General features: G+C 35.9%; 1 protein-coding gene across 6 annotated transcripts in view; it reads right to left on the bottom strand.

Annotated features, from left to right (window-relative positions):
- The window catches only part of GRXCR1 (glutaredoxin and cysteine rich domain containing 1), a 334,368-nt gene that overhangs the window by 291,115 nt on the left and 22,382 nt on the right, over positions 1 to 20,871 (bottom strand). Inside the window, exon 3 of one of the 6 annotated variants that reach the window (XR_011073849.1) lies at positions 7,704 to 7,789. The exons of the other annotated variants lie outside the window; for them this stretch is intronic. The gene's annotated coding sequence lies outside the window, so the exon portion shown is untranslated. Of the gene's footprint in view, positions 1 to 7,703; positions 7,790 to 20,871 lie in introns of those variants that run through there. 6 annotated transcript variants of the gene reach the window in all.

Below are 20,871 nucleotides of genomic sequence, written 5' to 3' on the forward strand. Positions count from 1 at the left end.
AGCCCATCACGCCAAACTAAGAAAATCTGCTACATATTCTGTGTCTACAAAGACAGATGGCCACTTTGGTCTCCTTAAAATGTATAGAGTCTCACCAGATATACTGCACCTTAAACGATTTAGAAAATAATCTGGGCTATGATAAATGTGTACACAAATTCAATGGGAACACAGAGTATAGGGCAATTAAGTTTGACTAAATAAAGAGAGCTTTCCAGAGCCAATGATATTTGATCTGAGACTTAGAGTGTGGATTGTGAAAACAAAGTGAGAAAGGCAGTTATGGGCAAAACAGCCCAAGGGAAAAGAATGTTGAAATATTTGAAAGTAAAGGTGACAGAAACACAGGGTTCATGGGTGGCCAGGAATGAAGGGAGTTGAAAAAGGAAAGTAAGATGAAGATCCACCTTTTGTTAGGCTTTGAACATCATGTTAATGAGTTTGAAGTCTATTCTCAAGACAGTGTGAAGCCACTCAAGGATTAAGAGCAGAAGAAGTAATGTGCTTGGATCTGTAATTTAGAGAGATAACTGGTACCTATGCTGAAGGTGGACAGTCTGGAGGCGAGAAACTGAAGCTGTTCTCCATGTCCAGCAGAGATGGCACAGCTCTGAGAGCAGAGGCAGTGATAACCAAAGGGAAAGAACTGATTCCAGTAGTATTTCAGGATAGAGTTAGAAAATACTAGGGAATAGCTATATGTAGGGTGAAATGCAGAGGGAAAAGTCAGAAATGATGCTGAGGTTTGTGGTTAGGGAGACTGGACGAAAGCTATGCCATTAACCGCACTAGGAAACATTAGAAGAGGAGAGTTGTAATGGGGCCACAAATAATGGCATTCTTTTGGACATAGTGAGTTTGATGTGCCCACAGGACATTCATGTGGAAAAGCACTTTCTAAATTCACATGATAATAAAAAAAAAAAGGAAATGCTTTTATTTGTCTCTAGGCTCAAAATGGTAATAACTGTGCTGTAAGGACATAAAAAACACTCCCTACAACAAAATTTCTCATCACATACCAATATTCTGCTACAAAAACGTTTCTGGCACCAATAAGACAGAGAAGACAGGTTGGAAATACATATTATTTTTTGTTGGTGTATTTATAGAATGATACACTACAACTTGATGCAAATGAAAAAGATTACCTAATAAATAGCAGGGATTCACAGTTGGCTATTTGGAAAAAATATATGGATTAGAGACTTACCTCATATCATAAACCAAGTTAAATTACAGAAAAAATAAAATAGAAGACAGTGAAGGTGCACATTTCTGCAATCTCTGGATCTCAGGATGAGAAATATCTTGTATACTTAAAAACAATGGAAAAAGTCACATCATTTATACTTAATAAATTTGATTATGTGAGCACTTTATATTTCTCTCCTTCAATGAGAAACATTAGCTAAATTAAAAGGATATAATATATGGAAACTTATAAGTAACAAATATAACAGAAGAAAAATTAGTATTATTTATATATAAATATCTAATAAGATTCCTTAATAAGAAAAGAAGAGGGAAAAAGTTACAGATAGACGATAAATATTCACCTCACTTAGAATGAAGAAACTTTATATATTTTTAAAAACTGTATGAGAAAACCAAACACTAGTAAGTTTGCAATAAACAGACCCTCTCAAATATAGCTGATGAGGGCCTTCCCCGGCGGTCCAGTGGTTAGGACGCCGCGCTCCCACTGCAGGGGGCGCGGGTTCAATCCCTGGTCGGGGAGCTAGGATCCCACATGCTGTGTGGCACGGCCAAAAAAATTTTTTTTTTAATTAAAAAAAAATACATATATAGCTGATGAGAGTGTTGTTTTAATTTTTTAAAAGGAAAACTGGCAATATTTATCAAATTTGTGCTTGTCCCAATTCTGATACCATTCAAAATGCAGACAATAATTTATATTGTTAAACATTTAAATACTTATCTTTAAATACATTTAAAGATTTACATATTTCAAAATGTATATACTGATGTTTATAATCATGAAAAAATACCAACTAATGTAAAAGTCTAAGGCACTGATTTAGATATAATCATCTTAGATGTAATCAGTATAAAAGTGTGAGTGTAAGAGATGGTTCAATAAAAAGAAAAAAGATCCACATGCACCATGTGTGCAGATTCTAGACACTGCCCGGAAAGGGAAGGAGTGTGTCCCTCTCTTCCTCTCTTCCCATTCCTACTTGCTGGAATTTGGGAGTAATGGTGGAAAATGCAAGCCCTATGTTGATGATAGCCAATCCACAGATAGAGCCTGGATCCCCAGCAAAGAACCCCTCATAACGCCCTTGACTCATCTAATGCAGGTATACCTGCCATATACATGCTGTATACATTCAATTGTTCTAAGTGACAACACTGTATAACTATATGCACAATCAGCTACAGAAAATAATGTTTTGCTCACTGATCAAAATTGGGCAACACACCTGTGAAGGTTTGGGTACATCTGTGTGTCGGAGCAGATGGATGAGAAATAGCACATAGATCCATGTGCCCCCTGCCATTCTCCTTTACCATTTAAGAGAGATCAGAGTCTCCTTTTCTTATGCTTTAAAATAATGTCATTGAACTACTGAAAAATGCATTGAACTATTCCAGAAAACAGATAAAGTTCTCAAGGAGAATTTGTCAACTGTTAAAAAAGTGGACAAGTTGACAATTGCCCCTGGAAAAGATTGACAAATAAAGCCCAAATTATTACAAGGTTAGGGCAGAGATTGCTAATTTGCCCCAGTATGCATCTTCCCCTACTTCTTTAGTAACATAACCAACAATTTTTAGCTCGGAATAGGGTTGCCCAGAATAAAATTTACATTTCACAGTCTCTCTTATAGCTAGACATGGCCATGTGACTAGATTCTGGCCAATAAGATATAAGCAGAAGAGGAGTGTGCAAACTCCAGGGAGCATTCTTCTTTAAAGGGAGGGGTGCACCCTTCCTCTTTCACGCTGGTTGAGAGCAGATATGAGGTTTTTATCTGGAGCAGCCATATTGGACCTTCCACTGGAAGCTATGTGTTAAGATAGCAGAGGGACAACATTTCTAACTATAAGAGAAATGCAAATCAAAAGTACAATGAGGTATCACCTAACACCAGTCAGGCCAACATCAAAAAGTTTACAAATAATAAATGCTGGTGAGGGTGTGGAGAAAAAGGAACACTTCTACACTGTTGGTGGAAACTAATGCAACATTGTACATCAACCATATTTCAATAAAAAAATTTTTTAAAATAGGAATACCCGCACACACAAAAAAGAAAAAGATAGCAGAGGGACCTGATAGAAGGAGCCTGAGTCCCTCATGACTGTGGAGTCTCCTTATTAGTAATAGATTGCCTACATCTTTTTCCTGTCTATGAGAAAGAGAAATAGATCCCTACCTTCTTTAAGCCACTCTTACTTTGGGCCTCCTGTCAAGCTTAAATGTTACAAAGATCAAAACCATAACATTGTTCTATGTTCCCAAAAGTATCAGAAGGGAATGACTATGTTCAATGAATCATCACCATCATTTCTCAGATTCCTCCATAAGTGATACAAAGACAATTAACTTCAGTGCAATATCAGTTAAATTGCTAAACATATCAACAATCACTCAAGCAGAACAATAATCGCAATATAAAGTTATATTAAAATTGCTTAATTATTAAGACATTAAAGCCTGATAACAAAAGAGACTAGTTTACTTGGTGTCTTGCCTTGCTTCCTTCCAAAGGGAACAGTTTTCAAAAACTCTCAGGAAAAAATTATGAAGTAACAGTGAGAATCAGCCACATTAAGAAGAGTTAACAATAGAATGAGAAAAAAATAGCAATAAATGCCTCTTTTAAGGTCTATGAAAGAGAAACAGACTCACAAACATAGAGAACAGACTTGTGGTTGCCAAGGGGGAGGCGGGTGGGGGAGGAATGAAGTGGGAGATTGGGGTTAGCATATGCAAACTATTATATACAGAATGGATGAACAACAAGGTCCTACTGTATATCACAGGGAACTATATTCAATATCCGGAGATAAACCAAAACAGAAAAGGGGCTTCCCTGGTGGCGCAGTGGTTGAGAGTCTGCCTGCCAATGCAGGGGACACGGGTTCGAGCCCTGGTCTGGGAAGATCCCACATGCCGCGGAGCAACTGGGCCCGTGAGCCACAATTACTGAGCCTGCGCGTCTGGAGCCTGTGCTCCGCAACAAGAGAGGCCGCGATAGTGAGAGGCCCGCGCACCGCGATGAAGAGTGGCCCCCGCTCGCTGCAACTAGAGAAAGCCCTCGCATAGAAACGAAGACCCAACACAGCCAAAAATAAAAAAAATTAAAAAAAAATTAAAAAAAAAAGAATTTTTAAAAAAGAATGTATATATGTACAACTGAATCACTGCTATACAGCAGAAATTAACACACTGTAAATCAACTACACTTCAATAAAAAAAATTCAGTTTAAAAATCCAGAAAGTTCTAAAAAGATAAAAAAATTAAATAAAATAAAACCTGATGGCTCATTATCAAAGAAAATATAAAGAAAAATGAAAATATATGTGTGTATATGTAAAATGAAAATATATGTGTGTATACGTAAAACATATAAAAAATAAAATATAAATAAAAATGAAATATATGTGTATACATGTAAAGCATATTAATATAACATGTCATATTCACATGTATATAAAATACTTCTAGAAGACTACTGAACTCACAGAGATGTAAAAATCCACCATAGATCAAGTCTACGACCCAAATACAAAGCAGATTTCTCTTAAAAGTAGAGTATAATCACAGGAATTTGAAAAAAAAATCAAATCTAAAAGATTCTTTCTGGCCATCCCTCCTCCATTCTGCCCAAAATACATCAAATAAGTCCTAATGAGTAATAAAAACTAGAATAGTAAAGGGCTGAACCCTCCCATTTGATACACAAGTTATCTAATCTTTTTTCTATTTTTTTCTATCTAGGTATAAGTCCAGTGACCATATAGTTAGCATCATTCATCAAAAATTATGATGGGGCTTCCCTGGTGGCGCAGTGGTTGAGAATCTGCCTGCCAATGCAGGGGACACGGGTTCGAGCCCTGGTCTGGGAGGATCCCACGTGCCGCGGAGCAGCTGGGCCCGTGAGCCACAATTACTGAGCCTGCGCGTCTGAAGCCTGTGCTCCGCAACAAGAGAGGCCGCGATAGTGAGAGGCCCGCGCACCCCGATGAAGAGTGGCCCCCGCTTGCCACAACTAGAGAAAGCCCTCGCACAGAAACGAAGACCCAACACAGCCATAAATAAATAAATAAATACTTTAAAAAAAAATTATGATGTATTTCTCTTAAAAAGATAATAGATTAACCTGAAACATGAAATTAAATGACATTATTAAGAAAATGTAATCAAAGTAAATAGTGATAACACATACATACATACATACGTAATACCTAGTACATAAAAAAATAAGAGAGGAAAAGGGGAAAATGATGGAGGACGGGGTTCTTCCTTCTAGAAAAATGCCATAAAATAAATGTAGAAGTAATAGAATTCAAAAAATCACCATTTTGCAACCCCCTGTGTGATATTTGATTCAGACAAGGATCCAAAGGGATGCTAATACCATTCAGAGAAAAGTTGTTAAAAAGCAGGATAATCCATCCTATGATCTCAAAGTATCATCCCACATACCACTTTTGATTTACAAGAGAAAGGGGTACCTCTATGTTGCAGAGCTATAGCAGACATCACCTAACTAAATAACCAAGCTGTTCATCAAGAATGGCACAAACAGCCATCATGTGCTACCTAATGGGATGCAACAGGAAGTACACAAGTGGGAAGTGGGACGTTTTTCTAAACAACTAGCCCACACTCCAGAAATGTCAATGGCATGAAAGCAAACAAAAAGACAGAGGGATGGCTCTAGATAAACAAGATGAAAAAGACATGGGATTGGAATTGACATATATACACTAATATGTATAAAATGGATAACTAATAAGAACCTGCTGTATGGGCTTCCCTGGTGGCGCAGTGGTTGAGAATCTGCCTGCTAATGCAGGGGACACGGGTTCGAGCCCTGGTCTGGGAAGATCCCACATGCCGCAGAGCAGCTGGGCCTGTGAGCCACAGTTACTGAGCCTGCGCGTCTGGAGCCTATGCTCCGCAACAAGTGAGGCCGCGGTGGTGAGAGGCCCGCGCGCTGCGATGAAGAGTGGCCCCCGCTTGCCACAACTAGAGAAAGCCCTCACACAGAAACGAGGATCCAACACAGCCATAAATAAATAAATAAAATAAATTAAAAAAAAAAAAAAAAAAGCTTGCCTAAAAAAAAAAAAAAAAAAGAACCTGCTGTATAAAAAAATAAATAAAATAAAATTCAAAAAATAAATGAATACTTGAATAAAAATATCTCAGATGTTATGCAAACATCTAGATTGATAGTTGTAGGAAGCCCTTAATTTTAATGTAAATTCTTTTGCAATAAAATACAATTTATTTTTTCACTTCAGAAAATAAATAAATAAAGTAAAAATAAATAAATAAATAAAAGACATGACAGCAAAATGCACTGCATGATTTATGTTGCATTTTGAATTTAAAAAAAATATGCGATTTTTCTTTAATAATTGGAGAAATTTGAATATGGACCAAATAGTTGATTATATTACTGAACAATTGTTAAACTTATTTGGTGTCAGGTAGTATTGTAGTTATATAAGAGAAAGTTCCTGTCCTTGGAGATACACGTTAAATTATTTAAAGGTGAACTGTTATAACATCTGCAACTTATTTCTAATAATTCAGGAAAACTTATGTGTGTTTGATACACATGATTATATATATACAGAAAGAGAAAGAGAAAGCATACGTGGCAAGATGTTAACTGGTAATTCTAAATAAAGAAGATAGTGTTGCTTATTGGACTATACTCAACTTTCATAGCATTGAAATTCAAAATAAATTGTGGAAGAAAACGAGCTAAAGGGAAAAGGAGGGAAAGGTGGTTAATATGGAAGCTCTTCAAGATAATTCCATGTAGACGGTGGCTCCTATTATATCATTTAAATGCTATGTTAGAGGCAAAATAAATATATAGTATGATATAATATGATGTAATATTATATATGATATATGGCATGATATATGACATGTCATGATATGACATATGATATACATGATATGGTAATCACCTCTGAAGAAAATATCCAAACACATTAACTAAAAGATTAAATTCAGTTAAGTTAAAAATATCTGGAAGCATACATAACTACAGCCATATAACAGTGAAGTTTAATCTCAATTTTACTGTCTACTAGTTGGGTACTCTTGGGCATGATACTTAACATTAACTTGACATTTCTTGGATTTCCCTTCTGCAAAACAAAGATGACAGTACATAAGTCATATGGTTGCTTTGATAAATAAATGCTGTAATGCTGCAGGTGAGTGGGTCTCAGACTTCAGTTGCATCCCAGTCACCTGGAAGGTTTGTCGCCACCCCCAGAGTGTCTAATTAATTAGGTTTGGGGTGGAGCCTGAGAGTGTGCATTTCCAATAAGTTCCCATGTGATTCTGGTGCTGTTGGTCTGGGGACCACACTTTGAGAATTACCGCTATAGATATTCAAATTGAAAAATGTGCACCCCTTACCAGCAGCAACAGAGAGAGAAATCTGTCCCTCTACGTCCCAGGGTGACATCTATTATCTTGAGTAGGCTCCTTCACCATCCCATGGTCACTTGCATTTTTTTCTTTAGCTGGAGGTCCTCACCATTCCCATCTGTGTCTTGAGCCTGAACACACATAAGTGTCTCATTAGCCAAGAACTGAGCATAACACGTAAGCTGCACGTAGTTCCACTACAGTTTCTTTTTTGGAAACAGGTGTCACATGTAAAAAATACACATATTTCTTCTGGAATTAGTCTGCTACATCAATGCCTGTGTGTAGGGTGTTCAGAGTGAACTGTGTCCCCATGGTACCTTCATGAGCATCTGGCATGAATCTCAGAGCCATTCTACCCAGCTGGATGTCTGCCCTGATTCCTAATTTTCATGTTTCCTGCTAGAAAAATAGTACAGCTCTGACCTTCAGCCTGATCATGTTGGATCCTTCTCACACCCCCACTCCCAGCATGACCTCAAGGATAGACAGAGAAATCAAATTTCTAGTACTGGACTGTGTGAACTAGAAAGCTCACTGCCGTAGACCTCATGTGCCCCAGCTCAGACCTCCTTTTCATGCCACTGTCCATATCAAGTTCAAGATTACTCTGCAATCTGACATGGGTTTTTGAACCTCAACCCCTCACGGATGCTTATAAGAGGAATAGTGTAATAGATTGTAAAGAGCATGGGTTCTGGAGACCCAAAGACTTAAGTTAGAATCCTAGCTGGATTACCAGCTAGGAAGCCCTTGACCAAATTACTTAAGGTCACTTGAGCCTCAGTTTGCTAATTTGTACGATGGGAATAACAATTTGATTCATAAGATTAAATGAGATAATGCATATGAAAACACTGAATTCAATGTCTGACTATAGTGAGTATGAGATACGTTAGATTTTTTTTAAAAATCATAGTGATGATGAAGAGGATGATGACAACTGACAGAGGGAGGACAAGAAAGAAAAACATTCCTATTGGTGAAGTTAAATCTTTGGCTATTTTCTGGCCAGCTTCTGCCCCACATTTATCCCTCCACCTTGAACTCCCACCATGCCTTATATCTCATAGGACTTTAAAAATAAATTTAAAAATCTTTCCAATGGCTGTCCTAAATCCTAAGATCCATGAATGGTCATTCTGTTCTTCCCATGATAAACAGGACTTGAAGAGTTAATAGGGACAATTACTCTGCTTCGTGGAATTTCTTAACGGTGGAGAGGTTCCCAGGAGCCCTCTCTTTTTTTTTTTTTTTTAATTATTTATTTATTTATTTATGGCTGTGTTGGGTCTTCGTTTCTGTGCGAGGGCTTTCTCTAGTTGCGGCAAGTGGGGGCCACTCTTCATCGCGGTGCGCGGGCCTCTCACTATCGTGGCCTCTCTTGTTGCGGAGCACAGCCTCCAGATGCGCAGGCTCAGTAATTGTGGCTCACGGGCCCAGTTGCTCCGCGGCAGGTGGGATCTTCCCAGACCAGGGCTCGAACCCATGTCCCCTGCATTAGCAGGCAGATTCTCAACCACTGCGCCACCAGGGAAGCCCCCAGGAGCCCTCTCTTTATGTAGGGCTATGAGTCTGGAGGTTGGAAACGTTGCCCCTAAGAAAGCCAGACCACACAGTGCTCTATTCTGCAATCTCATGAAATGGGCTCCTTAGTGAGAGACACATGCAAAAGATGAAAAAGCAATGGACTAGAAGTTAGAACAGCTGGATTTCAGTTGCAATCTCTCACCAGTAACTAGTTGTATGGCCCTGGACACTGTTTCGGAATATTTTCTCTCTTTCCTTGTGTGTCACATATATACTCACTCTGTAGGATCTCTTCTACCTTCCAAAAATTATGGTTATCTCTGTTTTAATTTTGGCCCTGGATTAGTCTTCCAACCTGGAAGAATCATAATTGACATACAGGTTTGTCAATTTCACAGTTCATTTCATGAAAGTCCTGACAGTCACCCAGTAGCTAGCATCAAGAACTACATCATAGGAACTTCCCTGGTGGTCCAGTGGTTACGACTTCGCCTTCCAATGCATGGGGTGCGGGTTCTAAGATCCCACATGCCTCGCGGCCAAAAAACCAAAACATAAAAAACAGAAGCAGTATTGTAACAAATTCAGTAAAGACTTTAAAAAATGGTCCACATCAAAAAAAAAAAAAGAAAATCTTTAGGAAAAAAAAAAAGAACTACATCATAATTGTGATGCACCACCTTGAATAAAAAACAGAAGAAAATAACGCTGCATTCAAGCGAGATTTATGGAAAGGTAGTCCAAAATCTCATGGATATACACTTATTGTATCGACATTTCTGTAGCTCCATTTATGCCCTAAAGTACAAAAATAAATGCTTTTAACCTTTAAAAAAGCTATAATCAAGTAACAAAACAGGTTCCACAACATGATTTGATTTTTAAAGAACATACATAGAGTTATGCACACCAAGGTAATGGTGGTGTTTATCACTCAACGATAGTTACAGATTTTGTAAATTTTTTTCTTTTCTTTGATTATCAGTATTTTCTAATCTTCTACCATGTGCATTTATTTCTTTTGTAATAAAAAACAAAATGTAGTATTCTGAATCCTGCTTCTCTATTTCACAGTGTTTTATAGTTTCTCTGCCTGAAAAGTAATTCAGAGTACTACACTTCTAATCTTTTTATGGATGAAAAGGAGAAAAAACCATTCATAGTTACCTAGCATGTTTTCCAAGCAGAACATTTTTTTCCATTAAACTCTATCCCATCTTTAAGAACTCTCTTATTGAGGTGTCCTTAAGCTATTGCCCTTAATTATGACTGTTTCTCATAAAGAAGCAAAAAGTGCTCAGCCTGACGCGCGCGCGCGCACACACACACACACACACACACACACACAAAAGGGTTGCATGTTTCAGAGCTCAGATTCACCTGCTCTTCCCAAAACCAGTTATAGAGGTTTTCACACTGGGACACCATAACAAACTGAAGGAGGCACAAAAGCAGAGTTGCCTACCTGGATCTGAATCCTACTCTAGGTTGAGTCATGACTCTGCTATTCTCAAGTTGTGTGACCTTGAGCCCTTTACTTCCCCTCTCACAGCCTCAGTTTTCTCATTGGCAAAATGAGTACACAACGTTGTCAGGACCGCCTGAGATCCTACTCATAAACAGGTACAGTCCAGTGCATGGAAAATAGTAATTACCTATTGGAGCATCTAATGGCTCAATAAATTTAACTACAATAAATTCTAAAATAAAACTTAAGCCTCCTCCCAAATAACTTCAGAAACTTAGCTTTTTTGGTCCAGTACAAAATACCACCCCATCCTCATCAGTTTTCTCCTATTTCTGAGAGGAAAAAATATAAAGTATATTTTAGGTAATTTTTCTGCTTCGATTTTATTATATCAAAACTCTACCTACACAATTTCTCAATTTTAAAATCTTTTAATGCTCAAATGAGCAATTTCTATTTCTTAATAAAAAGATTATTATTTCTCAGAAGTAGAATTAATATCTAATCAATCTAACTACACAAACAGAATTTTTTGAGGTGGAAGGAAATTCAGAAGTAGCAATGTCTTTTCTATTTAGACAGATGTCCGTTAATATAAACTTATGTTTATATAAGTTTAAAAAATATTTTGAATATTCACATATTCATACTCACTAGCTTTTAGGTTCCTAGCACTAAAACAAAAAGAAACTCTGTTAAATGTTATATTCAAAAGGGATGGTACAGTGTCTGTCAGTACATAAACTTAATCTTTCTTAAATTAATTATCAAACTATTTTGGTAGCAACTCAGTGGGGCAGTCTACTATAAAATGAGAGCAGAGGGATGTTGAAAGGACCATCCCCATTACCTTTAATGTTTCACTGATTTACTTATTAATCTATTGTTCTTGTAAAGGCCTCTAATGGTTAATCTTGCTATTGCAATGTACTAGCTCTGCCATGTGAGTAGGGAAAGTACTTGGCCCATCTTTAAGTGTGGTTTATAATAATACCTACTTCATAGAGACATTGTGAGGATTAGATGAGACAAATGTATAAATCATTAGCAGAATGTGAATATAAGTGCTTATTAAATGTTATGCAATATTATTATCATTATTTTTTATTACTGAGAAAATATGAGCATTGGAGAAGTTAACTTCTCAAGGTTTCTTTAAAGAAGACTATTTGAAAGAGATTAAGTTCCCATGAGAATAGCAATATGTCCTGGTCTATTTTCAAAGTTCATTCCTTGATAAATTAATTCCTCTTGCTACTCCCTTGGGCAGCTTAGGAGAAAACCTCTTCAATTCCATACTTCATGGGGTGATTTTACCCCTCCCCCATGAAATTGACATTCACCTGGTTGAACTCAGCCCTTCACAACCAGTAATTAGGATTTTTTTTCCTTAACTATAAAACCATTTAAAAATATGAGTACAAAATACAATGTGACAGATACCTGTAAGTGTAACAATGCTAAAATACCAAGATTAAGCATACACTAATATTTTGCTTTCTTTACTTCAATTCTTTCACTTTCTTTTCTAAAAAATGAAATGTTACACCTACATCTCTACCCTCAATCTGCCATCTTCCTCAATCTGCCATCTTCCTCCCCAGCAGTAACCACTATCCTAATGCTGATGTGTATTATATTCATGATGTTCTTCTACTTCATTACATATGTAGCATCCATAAATAGTACTATTTTTAAATTCTACATAAATGAATTATACTTAAAGTATAATTTGCAACTTACTCTTTTTTATTCAGCATTGCGTTTTTGAAATAAACCATACTTACTCTTGTAGATCTAGAACATTCATTACAAATCTTTGCATAGTAATTGTTTGAATAAACAATGGTTTATACATTTATTCACTGTTAAACGGATTCTTTCCCTTGTTACAAACCTGCTCAAAGACTCTCCCTGTGCACAAATGCCTGAGGTTTTCTAGGGTAAAGAAGTAATAAAATAGTAGGATGGACACCAGGTGCAAATTCACCTCTACAAAGTACTCACAAATTGCTCTCCAAAGTCAGCAAACCAATTTACAAACCAACATGTATGTGGTTTCATCTTCCCCCACATCCTCATGAATGCTTGGTACTGTTATATGTATTGAATTTTTCTGATTTGTCATTGATATTATTTTCACATCTGCCTGAATTATTTGCCAATCCAATCATTTGCCAGGAATCTTGTAATGTCATTTTCTGAAAAAAGTCTTTGTAATATCAGGAGACAGAGCAAATGGATGCATGAGTCTAACAATTCAATCATTCATGAAGGATATTTTCTTAAATAAAAAGACAAAATCAGTGAAGGGGATGAGTCAACATCTGAAAATATAAATATGAACCAAAAATCATGTTCTTCTTATAAGGCAGCTGGAGGTAAGCCAACAAAAGAAATCCTAAAGTTCAACTCCTGCTTGAAGTTTAGGGTCATTTAGATTGTATTCATTCCTTAAGAAACCACAAAAGCTGCAATTTCCTCTTTGTATCTTTCAGAAGCAGGGTAGAAATAAAGTCCTCACAGAAATTAATAAATATTGCTGTGAGATCTCATATTCTACTTAGCTGGCAGATGAAGATTGGTTCAATAATTTATATATCAGTTGAGGATAAACTAATGAGCTCTGTGTATGAGGTTGCGTTTACATAAACGGAATTGAATCCAACTCTTTCATGTTACAAATGTGCTTGCTACTGGGTCTTCATAAAAATAAAAACCACAGTGGTCCTAGGAACATGAATGCCAATATTTTTATACAAAGTAATATTAAACACAATAATAATCTACTACACATTCCTACCTACCAATATTGTACCCATTTCCAGACAAAATTATGAAGAAAAATCCTCGCCTTGATAAATGTAATTTTTAAGATTTTTTAAAAAATTTAGTTGTTGTTTCTGTCATTTTTGTTTGCTTTTGTTATTCTATTCTCGTTTATACTGCCTACCATTGAAAAATGATAATACTCAGCTATGTAAACTGTTTTTCATTATGGTCTAATCATTGGGATGTATTCTAGGTAATCTTACATAAAAAAACATTCAAACACCTAGAAATAATATCTATACAGATCCAAATGAAAATAAAGCTGATGCTTGGTACTGGCACATTACATTCTAAGGCAGCCATAAAGGTGCTTTGATCTGGATCTCAACAAGACTCTCTGTAAAATATTTAAAATAATTTCCTAGCGTTAATGTTAATTTCATGTTAGATAAAAATATATTGCATGCTCTTTCATTTTCATGACTTATTTCTAAGAAGGAGTAGGAGAAAGACGCTTTGATTTAAAGACCTTTTGAAATTGACAATGCTTGATCACTGGATATTCAATAGAGGCAATGATTCAACTAAATTTATATTTGTAAGTGTAATCATTTACTAAGAAATGATTTTAACAAGCCAAAATATGCATATTATTAATAAAACAATGCAGCGATTTTAGATATTTTAGATATTCATTTTAAAAATAATTTTGGCTATTGTAAATAGTGCTGCAATGAACATTGGGGTGCATGTATCTTTTGGAATTATGGTTTTCTCCGGCAGAGACATGGATGGACCTAGAGACTGTCATAGAGAGTGAACTAAGTCAGAAAGAGAAAAACAAATATCGTATATTAACACATATATGTGGAATCTAGAAAAATGGTACAGATGAACCTACTTGCAAAGCAGAAATAGAGACACAGACGTACAGAACAAACGTATGGACACCAAGGAGGGAAAGGGGGGGTGGCATGAAATGGGGGATTGGGATTGACATATATACACTACTATGTATAAAATAGATAACTAGTGAGAACCTACTGTATAGCACAGGGAACTCTACTCGGTGCTCTGTGGTGACCTAAATGGGAAGGAAACCCGGGACGGAGGGGATATATGTATACATATAGCTGATTCACTCTGCTGTACAGAAGGAACTGACACAACATGGTAAAGCAACTATATTCCAATAAAAAATAAATAAATAAAAACAATTTTATAGTTATAGTTTTCTTGAAATGCTATTTACGAAAATACACAAAAACAAAATTGCTATAAGTTTGTTGTAAAGGAAATTGTATAACTAGTAAAAGATAATAGAATCAACAGCATAGATTATATTCCTGGGTGTGTGCAGCTCACATAATAACTAAACAGCACGGAGCACTTCATAGCACTATTGAGCATATTCTGTGTTTAAAGAAAGAAAATAAGTAAATACAAAAATTTTCCATAGTTTTATATTTTATTCTATGCTCAAATCTTTTTTAAAAACAAAACCATTCAATGGACTTCTAAATTCCTTCTTGCATCCCTGGGATAAACTCCATTTGGTCGTGGAATGTAATTCTTTTCATATATTGAAGAATTCTATTTATCAATATTTTGTTAAGGATTTTGATTTCTGCATCTATATTCATGAGAAACATTGTCTATGGTTTTCTTTTTTTTTTGTACTGTCTTTGTCTGGTTTTGGTATCAGGGTAAAACAAGCTTCATGAAATAAATTGAGAAGGGTTCCCTCTCTTCTTTTTTCTAGAAGAGATGTTGTAGAATTAGTATTAATTCTTTAAGTGGTTAGTAGGATTCTCTAGTGAAACAATCTGGACTTGGAGACTTCTTTTGAGGGAGTTTATTGTTTTTATTACAAATTCAATTTATTTAGTATTCATGAGGCTATTCAAATTATTTATTTCATATTGGGTGAGATGCAATAGTTTGTTTTTTTTGAGGAATTTGTTCAGGTCATTTAAATTGTCAAATTTCTGTGCGTAGAACTGTTTGCAGTATTCCCTTATCATCATTTTGAGGTCTGCATTGTTTTTAGAGATATCCCCTTTTCTTCTTGATATTGGTGATTCATGCCCTTTCTCTTTTTGCCTCACACAGTCTTTCTAGAGAGTTGTCAACTTTATGGATGTTTTTCATAGTTCCAGCTCTTTGTTTCATTGATTTTCTTTATTCTCTATTCTCACTTTCTTTGATTTCTGCTTTTATCTTTATTATTTTCTTCCTTCTGTTTGGTTTGGGTTTATTTTGCTCTTCCTTTTTCTAGGTTCTTGAGGTGAGAGCTTTAGACTATTGATTTGACAATTTTCCTCTTTTCAAATATATGTGTTGAGTGCTATAAACTTCCTTTTAAGTGCTTTAGGAATGTCCCACAAACTTTAATATGGTACATTTTCATTCAGTTCAATGCATTTTTTTCATTTCCTTTGAGACTTCCTCTATGAATATTTAGAATATGGTGTTTATTTATAGTGTGCTGTTTAGTTTCCAAGTGTTTTGATATTTTCTTGTGCAAATTTCTTCTTCTTTTAAGGATACCAATCATATTGAATTTAGGGCCCATTCTAAGATAGTATAATCTTGTCTTAATTTAATTACATCCACAAAGACCCTATTTCCAAATAAGGTTATATTCACAGGTTCCAGGGATTAGGACCTGGATACCTTCGGGAACCATTATTCAACCTACTACACAGACTTTAACTCTGGAACAAAGTTTTGAGCAAAGAATCATCCCCTTTTTTTTAATGAATCACAAACTAAGAAAACATATAACGCCTTTTACTCACAATTCTACACAGGATTATGATGTGTGGAACTAGAGATGAGAGGCAATAAATTGGTAACTGGCAAAGAACTGATTCTAACTATTGAATATAGAGTGTTTTCTTCAGTAAATTTGAGAATAAATTCCAGATAACACACAATTATCATTAGTTTTCTTTTATAGCAAGATCAAATTTTGTAGTGATATATTTACCTGAGTAATTATTATTTTGAAGTACATCCTTCTCACTACAGATTAACCTTGAGCGCAGGGATCTTGTCCTGCACTGCTGAATCCTCAGTAGTTAGCTTCGTGCCTAATACAGATTAGATATTCAATAAATATGTGTTCGATAGATTGAATACATGAACGCATACAATGTGATGACAGTATTTGCATGAATTCTTTTTATAAGACCAATGATGAAATTCTCAGCCAAGAATGACTATGGCAATGCTTTTATCTTGGTCCTAGTCCACGTCTTCTGCTCTTTTTATCTAACTGTCCACTTCTGTGCTGGACACTCAAATCCATGATGGGCTAGCCTTTTCTGATATAAATGCTGATATGTGCAGGGTACTTCAAATCTTTTTGTATGAAAGACCCCAAGAATTCAGTCCAAAAAATAGGAAAAATTTCTTTATCAATTACAGAGTTGTTATGTTCTGTATTTATTTTCTGTATTTTTCATTTTGAGAAATTTTGAAAACACAAAAATAGAGTGACTGAGATAGCAAATATCCCTATTCCAGCTATTCATAACTGATTCCAGTCTTGTAAAAAAGAAATCAATCTAGATATAACTGAAGTCTAACTCTCTACCCTACTCTGTGTCCTCATCATCATGACTTTGGGCTGGGTACTTTCAGTTCTTTCTAAATATATGTTTACATTTAGACCTTCCATGCATCTTTACTCTTTCTTATACAGTTTGAGTAGAGAAATAGTTTAATTTTTAAATGTGGATAGCCAATTGTCCCTACAGTGTTTATCCTTCACTCATTAATTTGTAACCTTACTTTTTTTAAAATAAAAATTTCCATTTATGTCAGTGCCTCTTGAATTCTCTTTTCTATTCCACCTTCCTTCTAGTTTACCTCTAGTTAATAGCACACTGTTTTAATTACTACAGTTTTATAATGAGAATTGATACCTGGTAAGGCAATTCTCCAATCTTGTTCTTTGTCTTGGTTATTCTTGGATCTTGATTCTTCCATATAAATTTTGGATCGACATCAAATTTCATGGCAAAAAGAAAACTAATTTGTATTTTGCCTGGAAATGAATTTATTTATAATTTGATTTAATATAATTTTATGTACATCATTATGTTATGGGATTCCTTGAATCTATGAACATGGCACCTCTCCACTTTCAGGCCTTATATTTAACATATATAAAATAATTAATATAAAATATTTTTTAATGTTTTATAATTTTCTCCATAAAGATTTTTAACAGACCCCACCCATCTCTTGCAAGGATTGAAAATTGTTTTTATTTTTCTAAATAACAATTGGAATAATATTAGCTAATGCTTATTGCACACTTATTAGACCAGACACTGTTCTAAATGACTTTACCTATTTTAACTAATTCAATCCTCATAACAACTTTGAGATAAATAATATTATTAGCTCCCGTTTTATAGGTGGGGAAACTGAGGCACAGAGAGACTAAGTATCTTGCCCCAAGTTACAAATTTAGTCATCTAGTAAGTGGCAGACCTGGAATTTGAGCCCAGGATTCATATATAGATTATAGGCATCATAATGCCTGGCATTAGGGTTGCCAGGAAGCATAATGCCTGGTAGAAGGTCTTAAGGAGAACTGAATATTTAGAGTAACTATGGCTCTAGTAGGGGCAAGTAAGAGATCCATTTCCTGTCCAAATACTCTGACAAAATCAAATTTGATCTGTGTTTTCAGTGTTATTGGTTAAAATTTCAAGCTCATATTTAAATTTTTATAAATAAAATTATAAAATGTGCAGCAATAAACAGGTAAATACCCCCTTTAAGAGTTGTGTTGGTCTAGAATATAAAATCATTTTGTAGCTACCTGGCCAAATAACAAGAACTGAAGAATAAGAAAATGATTTTTGAAAAGGAGAACCATTCTTAAGTTCCATAGCTATATACTAACGGGAAAGGGCACAACTTACACTAACCATGCCAATGCAGATCTTTAAGGAAATTATACAGGCTGCTACCAAGAACCACTAAAAATGGGGGAAAAAAAGATATTCTTTTCATGAGTCAAAAATTAATTATTGTTAATTCTACCTTGAGTGATAGCTGGACTCAAAAACATCCATCTTTTCAAGTGGATGTCTCCAAAAAAACACATACAATTTATTATCATCTGTTTTGTAATTTTGCTTAGACAGGCCTACCTGATTTATTCATGATATATTTACCTAGTTCTACTCACTTGTAAATATTTTTTTTTTAATTATCTTCTAATCATAAAACTCAGGCATCCTTCTTTGTGTTCTTCTGAACCCAGATGTCATGGTTCTGAGGTTGCCAGACTCTTCAGTCATCCCTACAAACCACTAAAGCTCATGAGCTCCTGCTGGGAACAAATCTCAGGTGCTGAGATCAAATTTCTCAGCAAGGCTCTGCAAAACTTAATGAAGAATCACCTCAAGTCTTGGGCTTCCCTGGTGGCGAAGTGGTTGAGAATCTGCCTGCCAATGCAAGGGACATCGGTTCGAGCCCTGGTCTGGGAAGATCCCACATGCTGCGGAGCAACTAGGCCCGTGAGCCACAACTACTAAGCCTGCGTGTCTGGAGCTTGTGCTCCGCAACAAGAGAGGCCGCGACAGTGAGAGGCCCGCACACCACGATTAAGAGTGGCCCCTGCTCGCCGCCACTAGAGAAAGCCCTTGCACAGAAACGAAGACCCAACACAGCCTAATTAATTAATTAATTAATTAATTTAAAAAAAAAAAGAATCACCTCAAGTCTTCACCTAAAAAATAAACCACTGCTAGGAAGTCACACCATCTCACTCTCTTCTCATTCCTTGCAGCCTCTTATTTTTCATATATTTGTATTAATGTACCTGCCTTAGAAAAGAATTATTCTCCAAGAAGCTTAAGTTATTCAAAAAGTAAAGTGAAAGTAAATCTTCTGTACAGGCAATTTTGTAGCATATCTTTAATAATGACTTCTAAAACAAAATACCTCCTCTAACTGTAGCTTTATCTCTGTTAGATGGGAGTTCATCATCCTGCACTATTCTATAGATTATATGACAACATTTATTTCACAATTAAATTAACTTGTTCATACAAAAGCGAGTTTTTGTTCCCTCATGTCAGGTTACCAGAATATTCCATATCTCTCTAAGGAACACTCCTCAGTGGTTCACGAATCCATGAAAATGACTCAGGCCAAAGAGGCCAGCCATATTTTGGTGACGGTCAGTTGCTACCCCAGCAACTGCACTTCTTCCTCCTAATAGAACTTGATTTTATTAGATGTCCTCCACGTAGCCACTTTTTAAAAGGGAATACGGAATCCATCGCCCTCCCCAGCATGGGTGTTTTACCCCTCTAGGCAAAGGTTTGGTTTGGTGTGGGCATATGACCCAATTCTATCCAATGAGACATGAGGAGAAGTCTGCTGAGACTTTGGAGAAATATTTTCCTTCTCTTAAAAAGAGACACGATAGCCTCATCCACCAGAGGGCAGACAGCAGAAGCAAGAAGAACTACATTCCTGCAGCCTGTGGAACAAAAACCACATTCACAGAAAGACAGACAAGATGAAAATACAAAGGGCTATGTACCAGATGAAGGAACAAGATAAAACCCCAGAAAAACAACTAAATGAAGTGGAGATAGGCAACCTCCCAGAAAAAGAATTCAGAATAATGATAGTGAAGATGATCCAGGACCCAGTAAAAAGAATGGAGGCAAAGACTGAGAAGATGCAAGACATGTTTAACAAAGACCTACAAGAATTAAAGAACAAACAAACAGAGATGAACAATACAATAACCGAAATGAAAAATACACTAGAAGGAATCAACAGCAGAATAACTGAGGCAGAAGAACAGATCAGTGACTTGGAAGACGGAATAGTGGAACTCACTGCTGTGGAACAGAATAAAGAAAACAGAATGAAAAGAAATGAAGACAGCCTAAGAAACCTCTGGGACAACATTAAACGTAACAACATTCGCATTATAGGGGTCCCAGAAGGAGGAGAGAGAGAGAGAAAGGACCCGAGAAAATATGTGAAGAGATTATAGTAGAAAACTTCCCTAACATGGGAAAGGAAATAGCCACTCAAGTCCAGGAAGCGAGAGAGAGTGCCATACAGGACTAACCCAAGGAGAAATATCCCGAGACACATAGTAATCAAATTGGCAAAAATTAAAGACAAAGAAAAATTATTGAAAGCAGCAAGGGAAAAACAACAAATAACATACAAGGGAACTCCCATAAGTTTAACAGCTGATTTCTCAGCAGAAACTCTACAAGCCAGAAGGGAGTGGCATGACATATTTAAAGTAATGAAAAGGAAGAACCTAAAACTAAGATTACTCTACCCAGCAGGGATCTCATTCAGATTCCATGGAGAAATCAAAAGCTTTACAGACAAGCAAAAGCTAACAGAATTCAGCACCACCAAACCAGCTCTACAACAAAT

Source organism: Eschrichtius robustus, chromosome 4, assembly GCF_028021215.1.
Source record: "Eschrichtius robustus isolate mEscRob2 chromosome 4, mEscRob2.pri, whole genome shotgun sequence".
NCBI lineage: Eukaryota > Metazoa > Chordata > Mammalia > Artiodactyla > Eschrichtiidae > Eschrichtius > Eschrichtius robustus.